We start from the raw sequence: 21,171 nt of genomic DNA, 5'->3' as shown, positions 1-21,171 counted from the left end.
CGCGCTATCTCAGAGTTCAGTAATGGTGTTCTTTGCACTTATTTAATAATTCAGCTTTTTAAAACTAGATGTTCGTGTTCTATATTTTTCTCCGACAGCCACTTTCTTAAGGCTTCTTTTTTCTAGCTGCTTGTGGAAACGTTTTCTCCTCTGGTGTAGATACGAAGCATTGGTCTAAGACTATTAATGACGGATTTTCCAGTTTTTTTTATTAATTTTTCCTCAAACCAATGTTCAAAAATATCGGCGTCCATATTTCCGTGGTAATCATCAGTTTTTTTGTCGAAGAAAATATAAGACTAGCATTGGGTATAAAACCTTCCGTATTTCCTGCATGCAATATAATATATATTTTGCCATTACTCGCACTAGTACTCGAATATCATTTGGTAGAATCTTTGCCAGGATGATTTGGGTATTATTTCCTTTCGCAAAAATCCATGTTTCTTCAAGAAACACAAATTGTCTGGCAATTCGGAATTCTTGTTTTTTAAATAGTTTCTTATAAATTTCCACCTTTTCCAACAACATTGGACAGTTCGCAAAACACTTTACGATTATTGGTTTTTTGTATCTAAAACCCATACTTTTGATAAACTGGTCAAACCCATATCACAAAGTTCTCTGTCCTTTATTTTTTGAATAAGTGGCTTTCTTGTAACATGTTCTTTTGCTTTGTATATGCCATAAATGATATTTCTGATTGAGATTTTAATACCTTGTGGCAAGTCGAGGGTTTTCGGATGCAAACGAATCCTTTTATTTTCCTTACTTAATTCCTCCTCACTCATTTGCGACTCTTTGCAAGGTCCGTTCTGAAATTCCACAAGTTGCACTTGTCCTTTTTTGAACTGCCAGTACTGAGTAATTGGGACCCATGTTGATTTTTTCTAAGTAAAATAATTTTCCACTTTTCAACACAATTCGACGCTCACTCGGAGATAAAAACTTATATTTAGGTGTTCTATCGTTTCTTGTACGGTATCCATTGTCACTATCGAAAACCGGCGATCGTTGAATACTAATAGCGAGATTTTTCTGAGCTCTCTGAATATATACACGAGGGGCGGGGCCTCGGTGGCAGGGCGCGTCGGTCATTGGCCGATGAGTCCGGTCAATGGAGAGCCTCGACTCCGCAGACTGTTTACTATTTTTGCAAATATAACAACTAAATTATCCAGTTATTAAGTTATTTATATATATTTATTAAGTTATATATATATATATATATATATATATATATATAGTATATACTATATATATATATAGATATATTATATATATATATATTTAATTATTATCCAGTTGCGACCGCAAGGAATGAATGCACTCCTCGAGACAATTTTATTGAAATAAAATTATAAAAGTTTTTTCAATAAATTATCATCACAAAGCATTCAATTTGCGTTTTTTCACGATTTATAAAAAAATGTTTTGGTAGCGCTGGATTGTATCCTCAAGTGTTACAGCCGACCAGGTAGGAGGTTCGGTACCACAAAGCAGGTAGAAAAGGGAAAGCATAACAAGTGGCTGTAACTAGAGTCATAAATTATTTTCGGGCGTTAATTCGAAATATGACAGGGTAAAACGACTTCACTTTAACATATACGCGCTATCTCAGAGTGAATAAGTCGCACTGTTCTAACTAGTTCAATGTAAAGAAAATAAATACATTGTTTTTATAAAACTAGAAATTATTTCAAATTTAAAAAGTCACAAGAAAATTGACTTAATATTAATCAATGTATTCAGCACAAATTTCATAAAGTACTGTCATCAATCTTTTTTACAACATACATTTATATAAAGTATGGATTAAAAGTACCTACTGGTTTATTATCAAATTCAGATTGAAGATTTTAGTACTTTGTTGCTACACTCTCTCAGATAGATCGGTTGTCTTGTTTTTCGGACGAGGTCGACTTTTCATGGTTTTTAAAGAATATGATTTTCTTTCTTTTTTTATAAGTGTACATACTGCCGTCGTGATATTTTTAATGCAGCAGCTATTCTCTTAAAGAAAGAATTGTTCAATGATATGTATTTTAATAAGCAAACATAAATTTCAATATCTTACCTGTTGAACAGATGAAAATGGGTCCAAAGCCCTTACATTATTTTTTTTTTAATTTGAAATACTCCCAACACATTTAGCACAAGTTTTTGTGCTTCAGAATTAAATGTTTTATCAGGCAGACCTCAGCTAATAAATAAATTCTGAACCTAATAAATCGAACACGGAGGTAACAGCAAGTCGTTATAATAACTGTTTGTTAAAAACTATGTATATTCAAAGTACAAAAAAGGAATGAATATTTAAATGACACGAAAATAATGTATAAACACACTACAAACACTTTCAAAACAAAACTTACAATTGTCAGTAGGTGAATCAATCACTGACAATTTTTATTCGTTGAGAATTACATATTTACCATTTAGTTCTTATGATTTAAAACCTTTAGGTATCTATATTACCTTTTTACATGAAACCCACAAATTTTCCCTTAGCAACCTGGGTAAATAAGTTTCTTTTTCTTATTTAGTTATTTATTCCGTGAAAGTACAAATGTCACTTATAAAAAAATGATAAAAATACAATTATAGACTCTAAGCGAAGGCTATGTGGGTCAACTTAGAAAAAATATATAATACAAACACTAATATAATTACGTTAACACTTCTTCTTCAGTGCCTTATCCGGTCCGGATGTTGGCGATCATCAAGGCTATCATGGTTTTGTTGACTGCTCTGCGAAACAGCTCCGCTGAGGTCATCCCAGACCATTGTCGGAGATTTTTCAACCACGAGATACGACGGCGTCCCGGTCCTCTTCTGCCAAATACTTTACCATGCATAACAAGTTGAAGAATTCGATATTTTTCTTCGTTCCGCATCACGTGGCCGAGGTACTCAAGCTTACGTTGTTTAATTAAATTAAGCACTTCTTTTTCTTTTGTCATGCGCTGTAGGACCTCAACGTTGGTGACATGGTCCACATAAGATATTTTTAGTATCCTTCTGTATATCCACATCTCGAAGGCTTCGATTCGTTTTTCAGTGGCTTGCGTCAGTGTCCAGGCTTCAACTCCATATAGTAACACTGGCAGAACGTAGCACCTCACTATCCGCATCTTGGTTCCCAAACTGAGATCACTGCAGCACAGCAAGGATCTCAACTTAATAAATGTAGACCGTGTCATTTCAATTCTGGATCTAATCTCTTGAGCGTAGTCCCATTGTACGTTGAGGGTAGTTCCGAGGTAAGTGAATCTGTCGCCTCTTGTGAGGGCTTCATTAAAAATCTCCTCAGAGTATATATTGAAAAGAGTCGGCGATAGCACACATCCTTGCCTTACTCCTCGCATGATCTTCACTTGGTCGGTCAGCTGGTCTTCGACCTTGACTTGAGCACGCTGGTTCCAGTATAAATTCATGATGATCCGAATGTCCTTCTCATCCAATCCTACTCTTTGTAGTGCGGTGACCATCTTCTGGTGCTGACAACGGTCAAATGCCTTGGCGTAGTCAATAAAACAAATATAGACATCACAACTGACATCGCGGCATCTCTGAAGTAGGACTTGTAAGGTGAAAAGTGCTTCACGTGTACCCATAGAATTGCGGAATCCGAATTACATTTCACCGACATTTTCTTCGCATTTCTTGTAAATTCTGGCATGTATGATTTTAAGAAAAATTTTAAATGCATGACTCATAAGACTGATAGTTCGGAAATCTTCGCACGTTTTCGCAGATCGTTTTTTTGGTAGCGTTACAGACGTTGACAATAGCCATTCCGCTGGGATATTACCTGAATCGTATATGGCGTTGAACAGTTCAGTTAACTCCTTCGTGCTCACTTCACTCATCACCTTAATAAGTTCAACGGGTATTTCGTCCGGACCTGTAGCCTTACCATTCTTATACTGTTTTAAAGCAGCCTTTACCTCGCTTTCTAGAATTGACGGCCCTGTCATGCAATTTATTTCCGGAAGGTTGCCGCGGTCGTCCCAGAAAAGTTCTTCGATATATATTTTCCAGGTAACCAACTTCTCATTCACTGTCGTCGCCAGATTACCGTCTTTATTTATGAGGAGGTGTGTGTTTCTCCTCTTGTATTGACCAGTGGCTTCACGAATCCTTCGGTGGATATTTATATGATCGTGTTTCTCTTGGAGCTCCTCGATTAGTTTACATTTTTCTTGCATCCATGTCTCCTTGGCTCTTCGTATTTCTTTTTTAATTGTCTGGTTGGTTTCTTGGTATTTCTTCGTGTCCCTGTTTTTCAGTAATCTTCTTTGTTCCATCATCTGCAGAATGTCATCAGTCATCCATTCTTTGCTTTTTACTCTTTTTTTTCTTTCCCAGATGTTCTTTTCCCGCATTCAGCATGACGCCTTTGATATAACTCCATTTTTGTTCTACACTCTGTTCTTGTTGTTGAGCCGTTTCTAGTTTTTGTCTCATTGTATCTCTCACATTCTGGCGAACTACGGGGTCTTTTAGAGTGCTTTAATCCAGGTTCTGTTTAGGTTTATTTTTGATGAGTTTCTTTAGTTTGAGTTCTATCTGGCCCACTAATGGGTTGTGGTCCGATGAGACGTCTGCTCCTGGGAAGGTCTTCTACGTTAACACATTAAGAATTTTTTAATAGGAAGATGAGGTTACAATTGTGCAAACAACTTATTTATGGTGTACATATATTATCATTATTGATATTTAAATAACAGAAAGAAGACTTAAACTTAGTTATAAAAAAAGGGTAACAACAAAAATAAACAAATGTAAAAATGTCAGTGTGAGGATGTTAGAAAATGGTTCTCATAAATTAGATTTTTTATTTTTGTTTGAAGGCATTGATGTTCATTGCCTTCACTATATCAGGGATAAGGTTGTAGTACCTTATTCCGTCTAATATAATGCTTCGTTGTCCTGCAGTTGTGTTCATTGCTGTAGCTCTAAGGTGGAATCTATTTCTTACGTTATAATTATTTATTATTAGAGTTATTTCTATAATATTAACGAATAAACTAAACATATTATTTTTAGTGTTTGCATTAGCATACTACGACAAATTGCGAGAAACGTTGGATTTACAAACTTATCACAAACTGATGCAAATCCTTAATGACCATGAAAAAGGCGATGCTCTAGACCTCTACTATAAAGTTGAAGCTGTTTTAATTCCAAAATATAAAGAATTAGCGGATGAATTTATTCTGTTTCTTCGAGAAAAGGAAGCTGCTGCTGTTGGTCGCCTAATTCCATGGATTCAGATGAATAATCGTTCAAAATTTTTGAGGAAAGTGGAAATTTTTTTTAAGGATCAACCGGCTCAGTTACGCGCTATCTCAGAGTGTATTACAGAGTTGTCACACACTGTAGGAGTTACTAAGGAAAAGATGAAAGGTAGCCTAATGCCATTGTTCAAAGGAAACACAATATTGGCGGATTTGTTTTTACAAAACTTCATGGACGAGCCGCCCCCACCCAGGTAATTTCTTTAATAAATTATGTAGTATGCGAGCGTTATCGTAACATATTATTGATAAAATTATATATATATATATATATATATATATATATATATATCATCATCATCATCATCATGTGCAGCTTTATCAACCGTTTCCAATTACGGTGCAGCCTCCCTTATTTCAAAGTTATTCTATGTTCTTATTATTATTCGACGATGTCTTAGTTATACGTTGTTGTAATAATTTGCGCTCATTTGCGCCCATATTTTTCTATTTTGTGCTATTCGAGACCACGTTGTTCCTGTTAATTTTCTAATATCATAATCCCATCTGAGATTTGGGCGCCTCTTTGGTCTCTTAGCGTTCCTGGGGTACCACATAGTTGTTCTAGTGGTCCATCTGTTATCTGTTCTTCTTGCCATATGTCCTGCCCATTGCCATTTCAGGGATTTTATTCTTTGGATTACATCAGTCACCTGGGTTTGCCTCCGTATCCATTCAATTCTTTTACGATCCCTCTTTGTTATCCCTAGCATACATCTTTCCATTGCTCTTTGAGTTACTTGGAGTTTCGACGTTATTTCTCTCTTTAATATCCAAGTTTCACATCCATATGTCAAGACGGGTAATATGCATTGATCAAATACTCTCTTCTTGAGGTATAGTGGCATTTTGGACTTAAAGACTATGGAATTTCGTCCGAATGCTGACCACGCTTGTTTTATTCGTCTGTTGATTTCCGGAAGTAGTGATCCCGATTTATGTATGAGCTGTCCCAGGTATATGTATTCATCTACTACTTCTAGCGAGGTTTCATTAATTTTTATTTCCACGTTGGCGATCAGATCATTGCACATTATTTTAGTCTTTGCTAGGTTCATTTTTAGGCCTACCTCATTGCTGGCTGTATTAAGGTCATTAATTTGCAGTTGTAATTCTTCAGGACTTCTAGCAATTAGAATGATGTCATCAGCGAATCTAAGATGGTTTAGGTATTCTCCATCTATACATAGACCTTGGTTGTTCCAGTCTAATTTCCGGAAGATATTTTCTAAGGTTGCAGTGAAGAGCTTAGGGGATATGGTGTCTCCTTGTCGGACTCCTTTCTGAGTGGGAAATTCTGGGGTATTTTCATATATGCTTACTCTAGCTGTGGCCTCTTTGTATATATTTGCTAGCGTTTCGACATATGGTTTATCTACTCCTTGGTCGACAAGAGCTTCTATGACTGCTCTTGGGTATACGGAGTCAAATGCTTTCTCGAAGTCTATGAATGCTAGCGCCAGTGGTAGATCATATTCTTTTGTTCTGCTCATTACTTCCCTTAATGTTTGAATATGATCCATTGTGCTGAAGCCACTTCTAAAGCCTGCTTGCTCTCGGGGTTGTGCAGCGTCAAGTGTGTTTTGTATTCTGTTGTTAATGATTTTGGTGAATACCTTGTATATCACAGGTAGCAAGCTGATCGGTCTATAATTTCTAATGTCTTCCTTGCTACCTTTCTTGTGAATAAGGATTATGTTGGCTGAATTCCACTTTTTTGGAATATGTCTCGATTTTAGGCAGTCTGTGTATATTTTTGCTAGGATTTTCCAAGTTGTTTTACCAGCAATCTTTAGAAGTTCGGCTGTAACACCGTCATTACCGGCTGCCTTGCCGTTCTTCATGCTCTTAAGAGCTGCCTCTACCTCATCTACGAGAACATCTGGTACATCTTCTTGAACCGCAATTTCTTCTTCGCCTATTTCTTGTGCTTCCGGAGCTTTATATAGACCCTCATAGAATTCGGTTACATGTTTTATTATTTCATCCCTATTTGTGATCCTTCCGTTGTTGTTTCCCAATGCTATTATTTGCTTTCTACCGATTGCCAACTTCCTCTTGGTTTTCCTATAGCTTTTATGGTTTTCGATTGTATTTTGTACAAGTCGTTCATTGTAGGTTTTTATATCTTCTGCGATTTTTTTCCGTATTACTTTGCACAGTTCGGTATATTCAATTCTATTAATATTGGAGTTAATTTTCATTTCTCTTCGTTGTTTCAGGAGAGCTGTTGTTTCATCTGAAAGTTTTCTATTGCTGTTGTGTGCTTGTGATCCTCCAACTTCTTTGGCGCAATTTAAGATTGTTTCCATTAAGTGTGTGCTATTCGTTGGGTCTTGTAATTTTTCTTGAATTAAATTTTGATAGCGTTCCGAGTTGTTGCTTAGGTTAGTGATATTTACCCCTGCAGTTGGTTTCTGGAGTAATTTCATTCTTTCTAGTTTAGTGTTTAGAACGACCCGAGATCTAATTAGTCTGTGATCGCTACCTGTTCGGAATTTGTTGAGCACACTTACATCCTTTATGGTTTTCAGCTTATTAGTTAGGATGAAATCTATTTCGTTCTTGGTAGTTGCATTGGGAGCTAACCATGTCCATTTCCTATTGAGGTTCTTCTTAAAATAGGTATTGGCGATTGAGAGGTTCTGGTAATGTGCGTATTGAACCAGTCTCTCTCCCCTTTCATTTCTTTCTCCAATGCCAAAGTTGCCGACACATTGTTCTTGATTTGATTGTTTACCCACTTTGGCATTAAAGTCCCCGACTAGATACTTAAATTGGCTTTTGTTCTTGTTAAGCACCTCAGTTATTTCATTGTAGAATTCCTCTATTTCCTCATTGGAGTGGGATATGGTTGGTGCATATACTTGCACAATTTGGATGGTGTATCTTCTGGATAGTCTTAGACTTAGACTAGCTACTCTGTCTGAGGTGCTTGATATGTCGACTATCCTATCCTTCCATTTCTTATTAATTAGGAACCCCACTCCACTTGTTCGTCCATTTTCTGTTCCTTTGTGATAGAGGATGTTGCCCGATTCAAGTTCTATTAACTCTTCGTCCTTTCGTCTTACTTCGCTTATTCCGATGACATCCCATTTAATATTGACTGCTTCATTTTCTAACTCTATGAGTCTTGCCTGGTTCGCTAACGACCTGCAGTTATAGGTCGCTACGTATAGTGTTGTTGATCTGGCTGGGTAGTGGTTTAGACTCCGCAGATTCTTAGCACCCTCTGCCCTCCTGACTGGTTCTCGAGAACTACCCATCTCGGGGTCAGTTGGTCCTACGGAGAATGAGGGCCGTGGCTTTCTTTTTCCTTTATTCATAAGGGGTCGCGAGGCATACCTTACCACGCTGCCTCAGGTCGGGTTGGTAAGGGGCAAGTGTTGTCGTACAATGGCTTTTGCCAGTAACCATTGAGTTATATTATATTAATTAGATTTATAGTTCCATCGTTGATTAAAATCAGTTTCCCAGACATTATCTAAAAAATTGAATGTTTCACATTTTTCATCAAAATTATCATCATTGTTGTTGTATTTTGGATCAAAAGTCGTATTATTCATAAAAACTGTAACAAAATGAGATTTTCTGTTGCTATTTTATCCATTTACTTAATCAATTTTCAAATTTTAATATATATGAGATCTTAACGGAATTTTTCATATATTGTCATTTTGACAGTTTTGTTATATAAATAATCAACTGGATGCATTTTCATAAAAAAGGTACTTTGGGGTACCGTAAACAAACCCACAAACTGACACATATACAAAACGTGATTAAAATTTTCATAAGTAATTGTCAAAAACACTATAATTCCGGTTCTTATCTTACCGTTGATAATTAGTGTCATTGCGTGATATGTTTTCGACGTGGGAATAATTTCGTCTTCACTTAAATCAGTTGTATTGGAAATAAATTATTTAAACAGATTAGCAATAAAGTTTGTTGCACTACTAATTTCTACATCTGACTGCATCCAATTATGTGGTAACATCTTTTTGTGAATCTTTACAGAAATATCCAATTTATTCAGATCTTCTTCAGCTTGCTATTATTCATGATCTATTAAATAATGAAAAGTGATTTTCTGTTGCTATTTTGTTCATTTTTACCTTAAAAATTGGATATTTATAAGATCTTAACGGAAAATTTTGATATACAAACTAAATGTCACAATGACAATTATATATATATATATATGTATATATATATATATATATATATATATATATATATATATATATATATATATATATTCGGTTTTTTATAACGTCTTACGACGTTGTCCGACTCCCAAACCCCACTGTATTCTGTCTTGAGTTAGGTTTTCGTCCAGATTTCGAGCGCTAATCGCTTTCCTAACTCCCAGGTTCCAGCTCTGTGGTGGTCTTCCTCGTTTCCTCTTCTCTGGGGGTTGCCACATCATCGTTTTTTTAGGCAATCTTTCGTCCCCCATTCGGCTCACCTGCCCATACCATATGAGCTGTTTTCTCTCAATATCCTCAACTATAGTGCCCTCTATACCCATTTGTTGTTTTATCACTTCATTCCGTATTCTGTCGGCTCTTGATATTCTCATCGATCTTCTGATGGCATCCATTTCCGTGGCTTCGACCTTTTTCTTATATTTTTCGGTTATTCTCCATGTCTCAGCTCCATAAAGTAGGCTAGTTTTAACCATTGTCTCATAGATGTTCCATTTTCTTTTCTTTGATATTTCTTTACTCCATAGAATTCCGTTCAAACATGCTATAGCTCTTCGTGCTTGTACAATTCGATGTTCTATTTCTCGTTCGTCTTTTCCACTACGGTCGAAGATGACGCCCAGGTATTTATATTCGTTGCATAGATTTATTTTTTGATTGTCATCGATATCGAGTTGTTCTGCTTCAGCTCCAATTGAGAGGTATTTTGTCTTTTCTAAATTGATATTTAATCCCCATTTCTGGTATTCTTCAATTAGTTTTCTAAGCATGTATTCCATGTCATCTTTGTCATTTGAGATCACCACCTGGTCATCTGCAAACTGTAAAGTATATATGTAATCCTGATCGTTCAATTGTATACCCATTCCTTTGACTTTCCTTTTCCATTGTTTCAGAGTTTCATTGTTTTAAAATTATTTCCAAGAGTTAAATACAGCATGTATACTTGTAGAGAAATATGAAGCGATGTTCTATATTTTTTTTATTTAACATCTCAATTTATTTACAATCTGTAATATAAATACAATAAGTAATTTTCTATTATTTAACAATATAAATCTTATTAAAGAAAAATCATGTCTTGTAGAAAATTGTCCGTTTGCCATTTTCTACGGGGTGTTGTGTTCGGCAGCGTTAATTCGCTTCGCCCATTTTACGGTCGCTTTAGTCGCCCTATATCTCCGCTGTCCATGGGAGTGCGCAGGAGAATCACAGGCAGTCGATTTCACGTCGCTCACAAGAACTCAGTCTTTCACAGATCACAATTAAGCGAATTTTGCGTCGTAACTTCAGCCTGCACCCGTACAAAATTCAACTGACCCATTTTTGGATAAAGATGAATTTGTACGTCAACAAACAGAACGGACACCAACGAAATGTAGTTTCAAAAGGACGGTGCTACGTGCCACACAGCTCATGCCACATAGTATATTCTGCATGAGAGATTTGAGGGCATGGTCATTCCAAGTGGAGGTAATTGTGAACTGGCCACCGATATCGTACGATTTGACCCTGTTAGCCAAAGCCAATATAATCCATGCCGTCGGTCAAATTCAGCGTGATATGTACGCCAAAGTCATGAAAAATTCGTTTTCAAACGAATAAAAAATTCGATATCTCACGCATCTTATATTTAACACATTGCCTGCCACACGCCTTTCTCAAAAAGTTTCATGGGGCGCCACACCAAAAAAGCTGTTCAATTCTTGGAGGCCATGTCAGACAGATATGACTGACGGAAATTTTTACGGTGGGGTCAAGTCAGTCATATATGACTGACGATAGCTTTTGAATACCCTTCTATCACTCAAAGTTACGTGAGGGTATATGGATTTTTATATGCTATTTTGTTGTTGTGGCGCCCAGTGATACTTCATTAAAACATTGGTGGCGCTCCAAGAAAAAATAATGAAAAATTAAAAGAAGAAAATAGTTTTTATTTTTGCCATACAAAAGTAAAACAAAAACAGGAAAATATAAATTTATTACGTATGAATATTTTTAAAGCAGTCCATGCACATATAAGGTTGATCAGGACAACAACAGCAATTAGTCATTACTTTTTCACTTTCTTTCTGGCTTCCGATCTTCCTAGAGAACCAATCAAATGTCTGTAACAAGGCTTGCAAATACGACAAATTTTTTTGTCTTTGGTGAATGCATGTCCTGTTTTTTTTTATAGATTTTCTCTTGGTTCTATGTCTACATTTGCTGAACCAACCAGTTGTTCTCTTAACCTTCGTATTTGCATCTGCTTTTTCTTTGCATTGCCTCTACCAAAATAAGTTTTCGGGCAGGCCACGTCAGTCACAATTGGGTGACGATTTTAAATAAACAAAACTAATGTTTTTTATCATGCAATAATTTATTGCTGAAAACATGATAATCTAGACATAAAAACCTTTCCCTATATCTTCTTTTTTTGGCTGCGGCCTCCACGAACTTTATTAGAAAATGCCTGTGGCCCCCAGTGAAACAACATTGTCACTCATATATGACCGACATGGCCTACAGCAAAAAATTTGTCAGTCAATTTTGGATGACGTGGATGTGTTAAAGATAGAAGACCCTAAACTGTCTAATATTTGTTTAATTCACAATCTTGGTCGAGTGGAAGGGTGATTAGTCGCCCCACTTATTAAACCTAACCTATTATGATATAATACTAATTAATCTTTCTAATATATAAAAATCTAAATAATTACTCTTATCACATCACAATACCTGTTAGCAGTAAATCAAAACATGCTGATGTTGTTTAGATTTTGATCATCGAGCAAAAAGACAAAAGAGGGAATCTAATCGTTATGAAAAGGAGACCAAAAAAGTGGCCTCTGATGGCGGACATATCCGGAAATGCGAATGCGCCAAATTTAAATTTCATGACACTTCACAATAATCATACAGTGGTGTAGGGGTTTTAATTTTTCTATTTATTTGTTATATTACATAATATTAATATTACATAATATTAATACATAATACACTTAAAATACTTTTTTTAACACTAGAACACAATAAAGTTTTAATTAAATAATAACAATAATAGTCTAAAATGTGAAACAATTGTTAAAAAACTTCAATACAAATACAAATAATCTTTCATGTGACAGTTGGGACAAACAATAACATCAGCAATAACATAACCCAACTAAATTTGATTTTTAAACAAGAGCCTCTCTTTCCTTGTTTAATGTGGCCTCTCAAGATGTCACTTCCTGTCTAACAATATTTTTGCCCCCACTACCTATACATTCCCTCTTTTATCTTTTTGCTCGATGATTTTGATACTCGATACGAAAATTTACAGGGCAATGTAAGGGTTACGTCAAGATAATATTGATCTTGCTGACCAAAAAAAGATACACTGACAAACATTGCTTGAAGGCCTCCTTTTACTTAAAAAGTAGCTTAGAAAGATGAACCCGCCATATCCTAAAAGGTAATGTTGACTATTTATACGTTTTAGTTTAATGGAAGGACCTTATGAGGTAATCGATGTCAATAAAGAATTAGCTGCAAATGATGATGAGGAACCCTTTGAAACGATAACAGTACCAGATGTAGAAGACAGATATGGCGGTATTACATGTATCTGTAGTTGTCACGAAATTGAAGATGTAGAGTTTAAATCCAGGATTCGACACTGCAGTAGATGTGGAACAAAGGTAAGAGTCATCTTTCTCACAGGTACGTTGCTTTTGAGCCTAAGAGTTTCAAGTGTTTTCTTCAAATCCTTTTGCAGTTTTTGAACGGCAGAGTTTATATCCAAACAGGAAGAGGGTTGAGACCAGCTGCAGTATCGTTTTTAAATAGTTCAAATACAGACCACAGTTCAAGATTATCCGAAAAATCTTCACATAGTTTTAATCGCCGAAAAAAACGATCAGATACCAGTCCTTCAAAGCAAGTTAGCCAATCGTCTGTGAAAGATAATCCTGACGAAGTAAGTAACTGTTTTAGAATGTAAATTAAGACTATTGTTTTATTTCTATAGCTCATTATAAAAAAGTAAGAGTACTTTTTTATGACCTGCGTTTCAATTATTTTAATCTGATTGAAGAATCTACAAGGAGAAGGAATATAATATACATTCATTATTAAATGATATATATATATATATATATATATATATATATATATATATATATATATATATATATATATACTGCGCGTAATTAAAAAGAAGCCACCTGAAATTTTTGGCATTTTTTAGTTTTTACGAGCGCTACAAACAGCGCTTTTGGCTACAAACAAATGATCCAGATGATAGACGAACATATGCAAGATCAAACACAGAAGTAAAAAATTTAGTAACTAAAGCAAAAAATATTTCCTGGGAAAATAAATGCGAAGAACTCAACAAATATATAGGGTCAACAAGATCAAGAGAAGCATGGAAAACGGTAAAAAATCTGAGAACAAACAGAAAAGAAACGAGTAGAATAGATTTAATAGAAGAAAGATAATAAAAATAAAAAATAATAAAAAACAAAATTGAAAAAGAGATGACATATGTTGAAGAACAGAATGGCTTTCGTGCAGGCAGATCCTGTATGGACAGTATATTCTCTCTAAAGCAAGTTATCGAGAAAAGATTAGCCCACAACCTTTCAACTCATATAGTCTTTATAGATCTGACAAAGGCATAAGATAATGTACCACTTTCAATGCTTTGGGTAGCAATGGAAAAACAAGAAATAAGCAAAAAAATATATACAAGCAGTACAACAGCTCTACGAAAATATGACGGCAAACATTAAAACTGGAAATAGATTAACTAGAGAAATTCCTATTAGTAAGAGCCTAAAGCAAGGCTGCTGCATAGCACCTACACTCTTCAAAATATATCTAAATGAGGCACTCTCAGTGTGGAGAAAAAAGTGCTGCAATATGGGCATCTCAATCGGAGATGATAGATTGTACACGATACACTTCGCTGACGACCAAGCCATTCTAGCTGAAGACGAGAGTGATGTAGGCTACATGCTTAGAAAACTGGAAGATGAGTATACCAAATGGGCCTCACAATTAATATACAAAAAACTGAGTACTTAATTGTAGGAGAAAAACCAGAAAGTCTACAAATCGAAATGGGAACTATAAAACCAAAAGACAATTTTAAATACTTGGGAGTCCAAATAACATCAAAAGCAGGAAGTAGCGAAGAAATACACTCCAGGATTGGCCAAGCAAGATCAGCCACCAGACAGCTACACGAACTATTATGGAATAAAAAAATAACAAAAGAAAATAAAAGAAGAATTTATAAAACAATAATAGAAAGTATTGGGCTGTACGGCGCCGAACTCTGGGAAATAAACCAATCAAAAATTAAGGCCATGGAAATGAACTACTGGAGACGATGTTGCCAGCTCACTAGACTTGATAGGGTGAGAAACGAAGATATTCGGAGAAAAATGGAAATCGATCTAGACATAATAGACACAATCGAAGCCAAAATACTTAACTGGTATGGACACCTTCAGAGAATGCCTGAAAATAGATGGTCAAAAAAAAAATAGAAAAATGGACTCCGCCAACTAGAAGAAAACGAGGTAGACCAAGACGATCCTGGAGAGATGATGTCGACGATGCAATGACCAATTATGCCAGAGATCTAACAACTGAAGATTGCTTCGACAGAAAACGCTGGAAATTAGGATGCGAGAAGCGGCGCCAGCTGTAGAAGTCTCGCTTGTTATATATATATATATATATATATATATATATATATATATATATATATATATATATATATATATATATACGAGCGCTACAAAAAATTGATTGTCATTAAATGTTTGTGTAATGTTTAAAGAATATGTTCTAAAGCATTGTGCAACCATTTCTTAAGTAACAAATGTCACAAAAATACTTCTCCCAAAATGAAGATTTTAATGGAAATTTTCAAAAATGAACATTGTAATTTTTGCTGTTTTTTTGTAATAAAAATTACAATAAAGTCGTGGCTTTTAATATTCTGTATTACCAACTCTATTTTAAGTTACACTCCTCATTCGACTTGGAATTAAGTTGATCAAATTCTGGATGTTGTCTTGAGGAAAAGCTTGCCATTTGGGCCTCGAGCCGGCAAATTCATTTTTGGCTCACCGACGGTTTCCAGGTATTGCGTTACCATCCTGGCTATGTGTGTCCGCGCGTTGTCTTGCCCACGTTTTCGCCCACAAACCCAGCAAAAGCCATTACGTGCTTCTCTAGAATTTCGATAATGTATCGGTGAGCATTCAACGCTCTTCTATCAATAAACACGAGATCAGTACGGCCTTCGAATGAAATGCCTGCCCAAAACATTACTAAGCCTCCTCCAAAAGCAACACGTGCTCGTCGAAAACAAGCAGCATATCGTTACCCATGTCTTCTGTACGTTTTGATGCGACCGTCTGAGCCATAAAGAACCATCCTGGACTCATCACTAAACAAAACATTTTTCCAATCTTCTATCGTCCAATGCTCGTGGTTTCTAGCAAACCCAAGTCGGTTTTTTCGATGTGCTGCTGTTAACAAAGGTCCTGTTGCTGGGCAGCGAGCCCTTAGACCAAATTTCCTCAACCTTCTTCTCAGTGTAGAAGTGCTTAATGTTTACCCGTAAGCATGTTGAAAACGGTTTTGTATTGCTTTAGCCGTAAAGAACCGATTTTGCAAAGAAGTGCGTTGTAAAGAACGGTTCTCTCTATCCGGCGGCCAATAATAATATAAAAAAAATAAACTTACCTCAAATTTACTTTACTTGCCTCAAAAACTATTGTAAAGTTAATAATAAAGTCTATTTAATAAATATATTCCCAAGAAATAGAACACACCACGCCTATGCACATTTAGAATGTGGAACGAATAAACTATTTCTCTTTTTTCCATTCTTTCAAAGGACGTAAATACACAATAAAAATGACCCCGGTAAGAATTTACTTCTGATATTTAACATTGTTGCCGTTAGCTCTCAGTTCAATTTATAGATGAGTCACCGTTAATTGGAAATTGTCCTAGTATAGTCTACTGTACCGCCTACTTACTGTACCATCTTTTTTTGTAATTTTCTTGTCAGGCATACTTTTGGTAGACCAGCTTATGTGCCATTAGTTCTCTCTCGAGAAGTAATTGTAAGTTTCCGAGGTATGATGACCTTGCTAGTGTCAATACCCAACCGCCTCATGTTTCTAAGCCCCTTCATTGGACAGTTAGACTTAGTATTTTTAATATTAAAAAAACATAAATTGTATTTATTTTAGGAAACAGACGAAGATGGCGAGAAAAAGAAAAAACCTAAACGGAAACCCCGAACTAAGAAACCAAAGTTAAGCGATGATATTAAAGATGTAAGTAAAAAAGCAACACCAAGTAGAGTTCGAAATTTAAGTAAAGAATTTAAATCTACTCCTCGAAAGCGAACGCATTTAAAAAAGCTAAATACAATACGTAAAGCGGAACCCGTAGAAATTGGGATTGAAGAACAAGAAGAACACATAGAAACCGAATTAGACGAGCATGTTGAAACTGAACAAGAAGAGCAGGTTAGTTTTAATTTTACGCATAGAAAGTTCAGTCAAAATTCACAACTCACCCTGTATATTATTAAATAAGGGGTGCAGGCATTTTTTAATGGTCATTTGTTATTCCTCAGAGGGGCCTCCATATGAGATAGTACAACTCACCAAGTTTTTGAGTCGTCGATTTGACCTCGTCGATTTTCACTACACCAAGCTTTTGACTTCCTCTCTGAAGTCTTCATTAGGGCTTCCATTTCCTGAGCCCTCAAATCACTTCACTATAATGTTCACTACCAATAGTAGAGTAAGACTTCAGAGAGGAAGTCAAAAGTTCAGTGTAGTGAAAATCGATGTAATCCAACCCAGAAACCTGGTGACTTTTTAATGTTTCCAAGAATATTAATCTTAGATTTAGTATATATATATATATATATATATATATATATATATATATATATATATATATATATATATATATATATATATATAGTATATTTTTCAATACATATGATCAAAATATGTACCGTAGCATGAAAGTGTCAGAACGATTGGTTGAAAATGAGTTATCATTCGCCATTTTGGTTCTCATTTTCTATATTTAAATATTTAACAAAAGTTTCACTAAATTTGTGTGTCGATACAAGGGTTATAAAATAATAACACAATAATTTTTCACAGGTTGAAACTGAATTGGAAGAACAAATAGACATATATACAGACGAAAAGACTTATATTAAGCCTGGTAATAGCAATGGGCAGCAGAAAAGGTTGCTTGATGAATCATGTGAAGAAGGAGATCAAAGTGCTGCTGGTGAATCTTCGGGTGAAGTGAAACTTGGAAGTCCAGAACAACAAACTGCAGATTCAGAGAGTGGTTAGTGGTATATTTTTTTAATATCGATTAATCTCGATCCCGTTCTTTGCACGTCATTATTTAATTTGAACGAATTATATCAAATTTTCAACTTCTATTTAATCTCATAATTATTCTTAATTTTTTCTATTCTATACTTTTCTTTATTTCTTTACCGTATCTTTCTTCTTCCTACTTGAGCTCCTGTATTCATTTTATCATTTATGTCATCACACTTTTCATTCCGTTCAGATCCTTTTTTTTTCTTCTATTGGTTCTATCCATTTCCAAAAATATTTTACTTTTTTTGGTGTAATTCTCTTAATACGATCCAACTTTAGGCTGTCTTTTCTTATTTACTGCAGATTTATTATATTCTGATAGGAGAGTGTGATCATCTTTTAGAAAAAGAAAGACTGTGTTACTGCGAAAGGCGCCTAGAGTGCAACAAATTTAAGTTTGGGAATGTGACGTAGTGTTTAGCGCAGGTTGGCGTACACAGGTAGATTTGAAATAATTTTTCATAAGTATTTAGTATATTCAATTAAATTATTCAATGTATTAACATTACCACGAAGGAAGGGTTTCAACAATGCAAAAAAATAAGTAAGTAGTTTGTTTTAACTAATTAAATAATATATTTATTTGTCTTAACCAGAATGTCTTAGTTATGATTCCTCGCATTATTGTAAGATCTCTATTCCCGAATTCGAATCACTATCTTCATCATCAGAAAGGCTTTCTTCGGATGAACCAGTATTAACAACAAATTTTAAGTGTTACAGCGTGGTATCTAAGCGTAGTATCTAACAAATGTTCTTTTTGATTTGAGTGTTTTCATATTTTTGTACGTTTTACCAAAGCCCATATTTTTTCGATAGGGTTTAACTCCGGATGATAGGGAGTCAAGTGAAGTACTTTATGTCCATTTTGTCAAAGCTCATAATCTAATACATAAACAGGTGGAAAACGTGGTTTATGCGTTTGTATAATTTTATATAACTCCGGTTTGATTAGTGTTTGTTGAAAAGGAATACTTTTTTCCTATAACCACTTTACTATAATATCCCTACGGCTAGCAGACGTCACTTGTTTTTCATTAGCACATTATGATAGGATGCATTTTTAACTACCAGGACCGAATTTTTGGCTAAGTTAGGTAAGAGCTGACTTCATGACCCGCTTCATAAAGTTAAGGTGGTTCATACCGTCGTGATAGTCGCCACTCTTGGATCCTGAAAGAATAAATGTCATAAAATTATCGTACAAATTATTTTGAGAGGATGTTTCGACGAATTAAAATAATCATTTTATATTATTATTTTTACTAAATGTTGCTTTATAAAAAACTTTTTACCAAACGACCTTTGCCTCGTTATTAGTTTCGTAGACAGTCGTTAATAAACTTTTTACGAAATTTTTCTCGACAATAGAATTTGATTTATTATGAAACTTTATAAGTAATTATGGCCTACATTACCGTTATTACTATTAAAACTAATCAAAAAAATAATAGAACAAAACAGAATTCCTTAAGAATGGAGATCAAGCATCCTAATAAGTCTCTTCAAAAAGGGAGACAAATCGGACCCGGAAAATTACAGAGGAATAAATTTATTAAACACAACACTAAAATTAACAACCAAAGTGAAAACAAATGAACTGAATGAAATTATAACACTAGCAGAAGAACAACAAGGTTTTAAGTCGGGAAGATTATGCACCGACGCTATATTTATAATGAAGCAAGTGCAAGAGAAATCATTATTATACAACAAATCGGCATATCTGTGATTCGTGGACCTTAGGAAAGCATTTGACCTAGTCAAAGTAAAGCACTTTATCCACTTATTGTACGCAAGACAGATACCTCTAGGATTAATCAAAATGATCGAAAATATCTACCAAAACAACACAATAAAAGTAAAAGTAGAAGAAGAACTAACCGACCCTATTGAAGCTAGCAATGGGATAAGACAAGGATATTTCCTGAGTCCTCTATTGTTCAACCTGTTAATGAAATAATAAAAAAAGTAAGAACTAAAAAAGGATACCAAATGGGTATAGGAGAAAAACAACTTAAAATAATCTGCTATGCAGACGACGCAATACGACTATCTCAAAAAGAAGACGATTCACAACGTATGCTGCACCAATATAATATAACCGCCAGAAAATTTAACATAATTTCCCCAAACACAAAATGCATGGTTAAAACAACAAATTTACTAAGATGTAAATTGGAGCTGGAAGGTCAGATAATAGAACAAGTGATGGAGTTTAAATATCTAGGCATCACACAATCTAGCTACGGAATGCTCGAAATTAAAGTGGAAGATCAAGTGAATAGAGCAAACAGAGCCTGAATGAAACAATGTGGAGAAATAAAAATATCGGGAAAGAAATAAAAGGCAGAATTTACAAAGCAGTCATCAGACCAATAATGACATATGCGGCAGAAACACAGACAGGACAAAAATGATGTTAGAAACAGCAGAGATGAAAAATTGATGGTAAGACACTATGGGACAGAGCTAGAAGTATATATACGACGTAGATGCAAGGTGGAGAACATCAAGAACTGGGTAAGAAATAGAAGAGTAGAATGGAACGATCATATAAGCCGAATGACAACAAATAGAGTAGTAAAGACGGCGAGAGACGGTTCCACAATAGGAAGATGATCAGTAGGAAAACCACGAAAACGATCTTACTGGAAGCCCATTGAAAAACAGACAGAGTCATATCTACATAAAAAGAAGAAGAAGATTACTGTTATTGTTTTTAAAATTAACTTTTTAATTATAAACATACACCTGATTTAAAAATTAACACAGCGTTAGGTACAAATCCAATCCCAAATCTAGCATGAACAATAATCCTTTGGTCTTTAGAAATAGGTTTCTTTAAAGTTCTTCCACTTTGATCTGCCCAATGGTATGGTGCAATATGGCAGCTGTGTATACAGGGTGAGTCATGAGGAACTTTACATACTTCTACCATATGTAGAGTCCCTCAGGGAGCATATCATGTGGCAACTAAAAAATGTCAACTCCTCTTCTTTATTAATTAACAGGGTGATTTGTGTAATTGACCATTTATTTCATTTTACTGTAGTGTTTATACGGCTCATTTGATTTTTTAAATTTTTGCATGATACAGTACACTACTATCAAGCATTCGACTGGTATTAGCTAAACTAAAAAATTCCAGGACTGGCTTTGGAAAAATTAATTTAGGGATTCGTATTAAATATTACACCCTGTATAAATTTTTACTCTGAGATAGCGCGT

The 21,171-nt window shown here is 35.0% G+C and overlaps 1 pseudogene; it reads left to right on the top strand.

Moving 5' to 3' along the window:
- The window catches only part of LOC140444372 (E3 ubiquitin-protein ligase MYCBP2-like), a 64,957-nt pseudogene that overhangs the window by 11,447 nt on the left and 32,339 nt on the right, over positions 1-21,171 (top strand).

The sequence above is a fragment of the Diabrotica undecimpunctata genome, chromosome 6, assembly GCF_040954645.1.
Source record: "Diabrotica undecimpunctata isolate CICGRU chromosome 6, icDiaUnde3, whole genome shotgun sequence".
Taxonomy (NCBI): Eukaryota; Metazoa; Arthropoda; class Insecta; order Coleoptera; family Chrysomelidae; genus Diabrotica; species Diabrotica undecimpunctata.
Note: the sequence above shows the minus strand (reverse complement) of the source record. Positions and strands in the feature narration are given on the sequence as shown.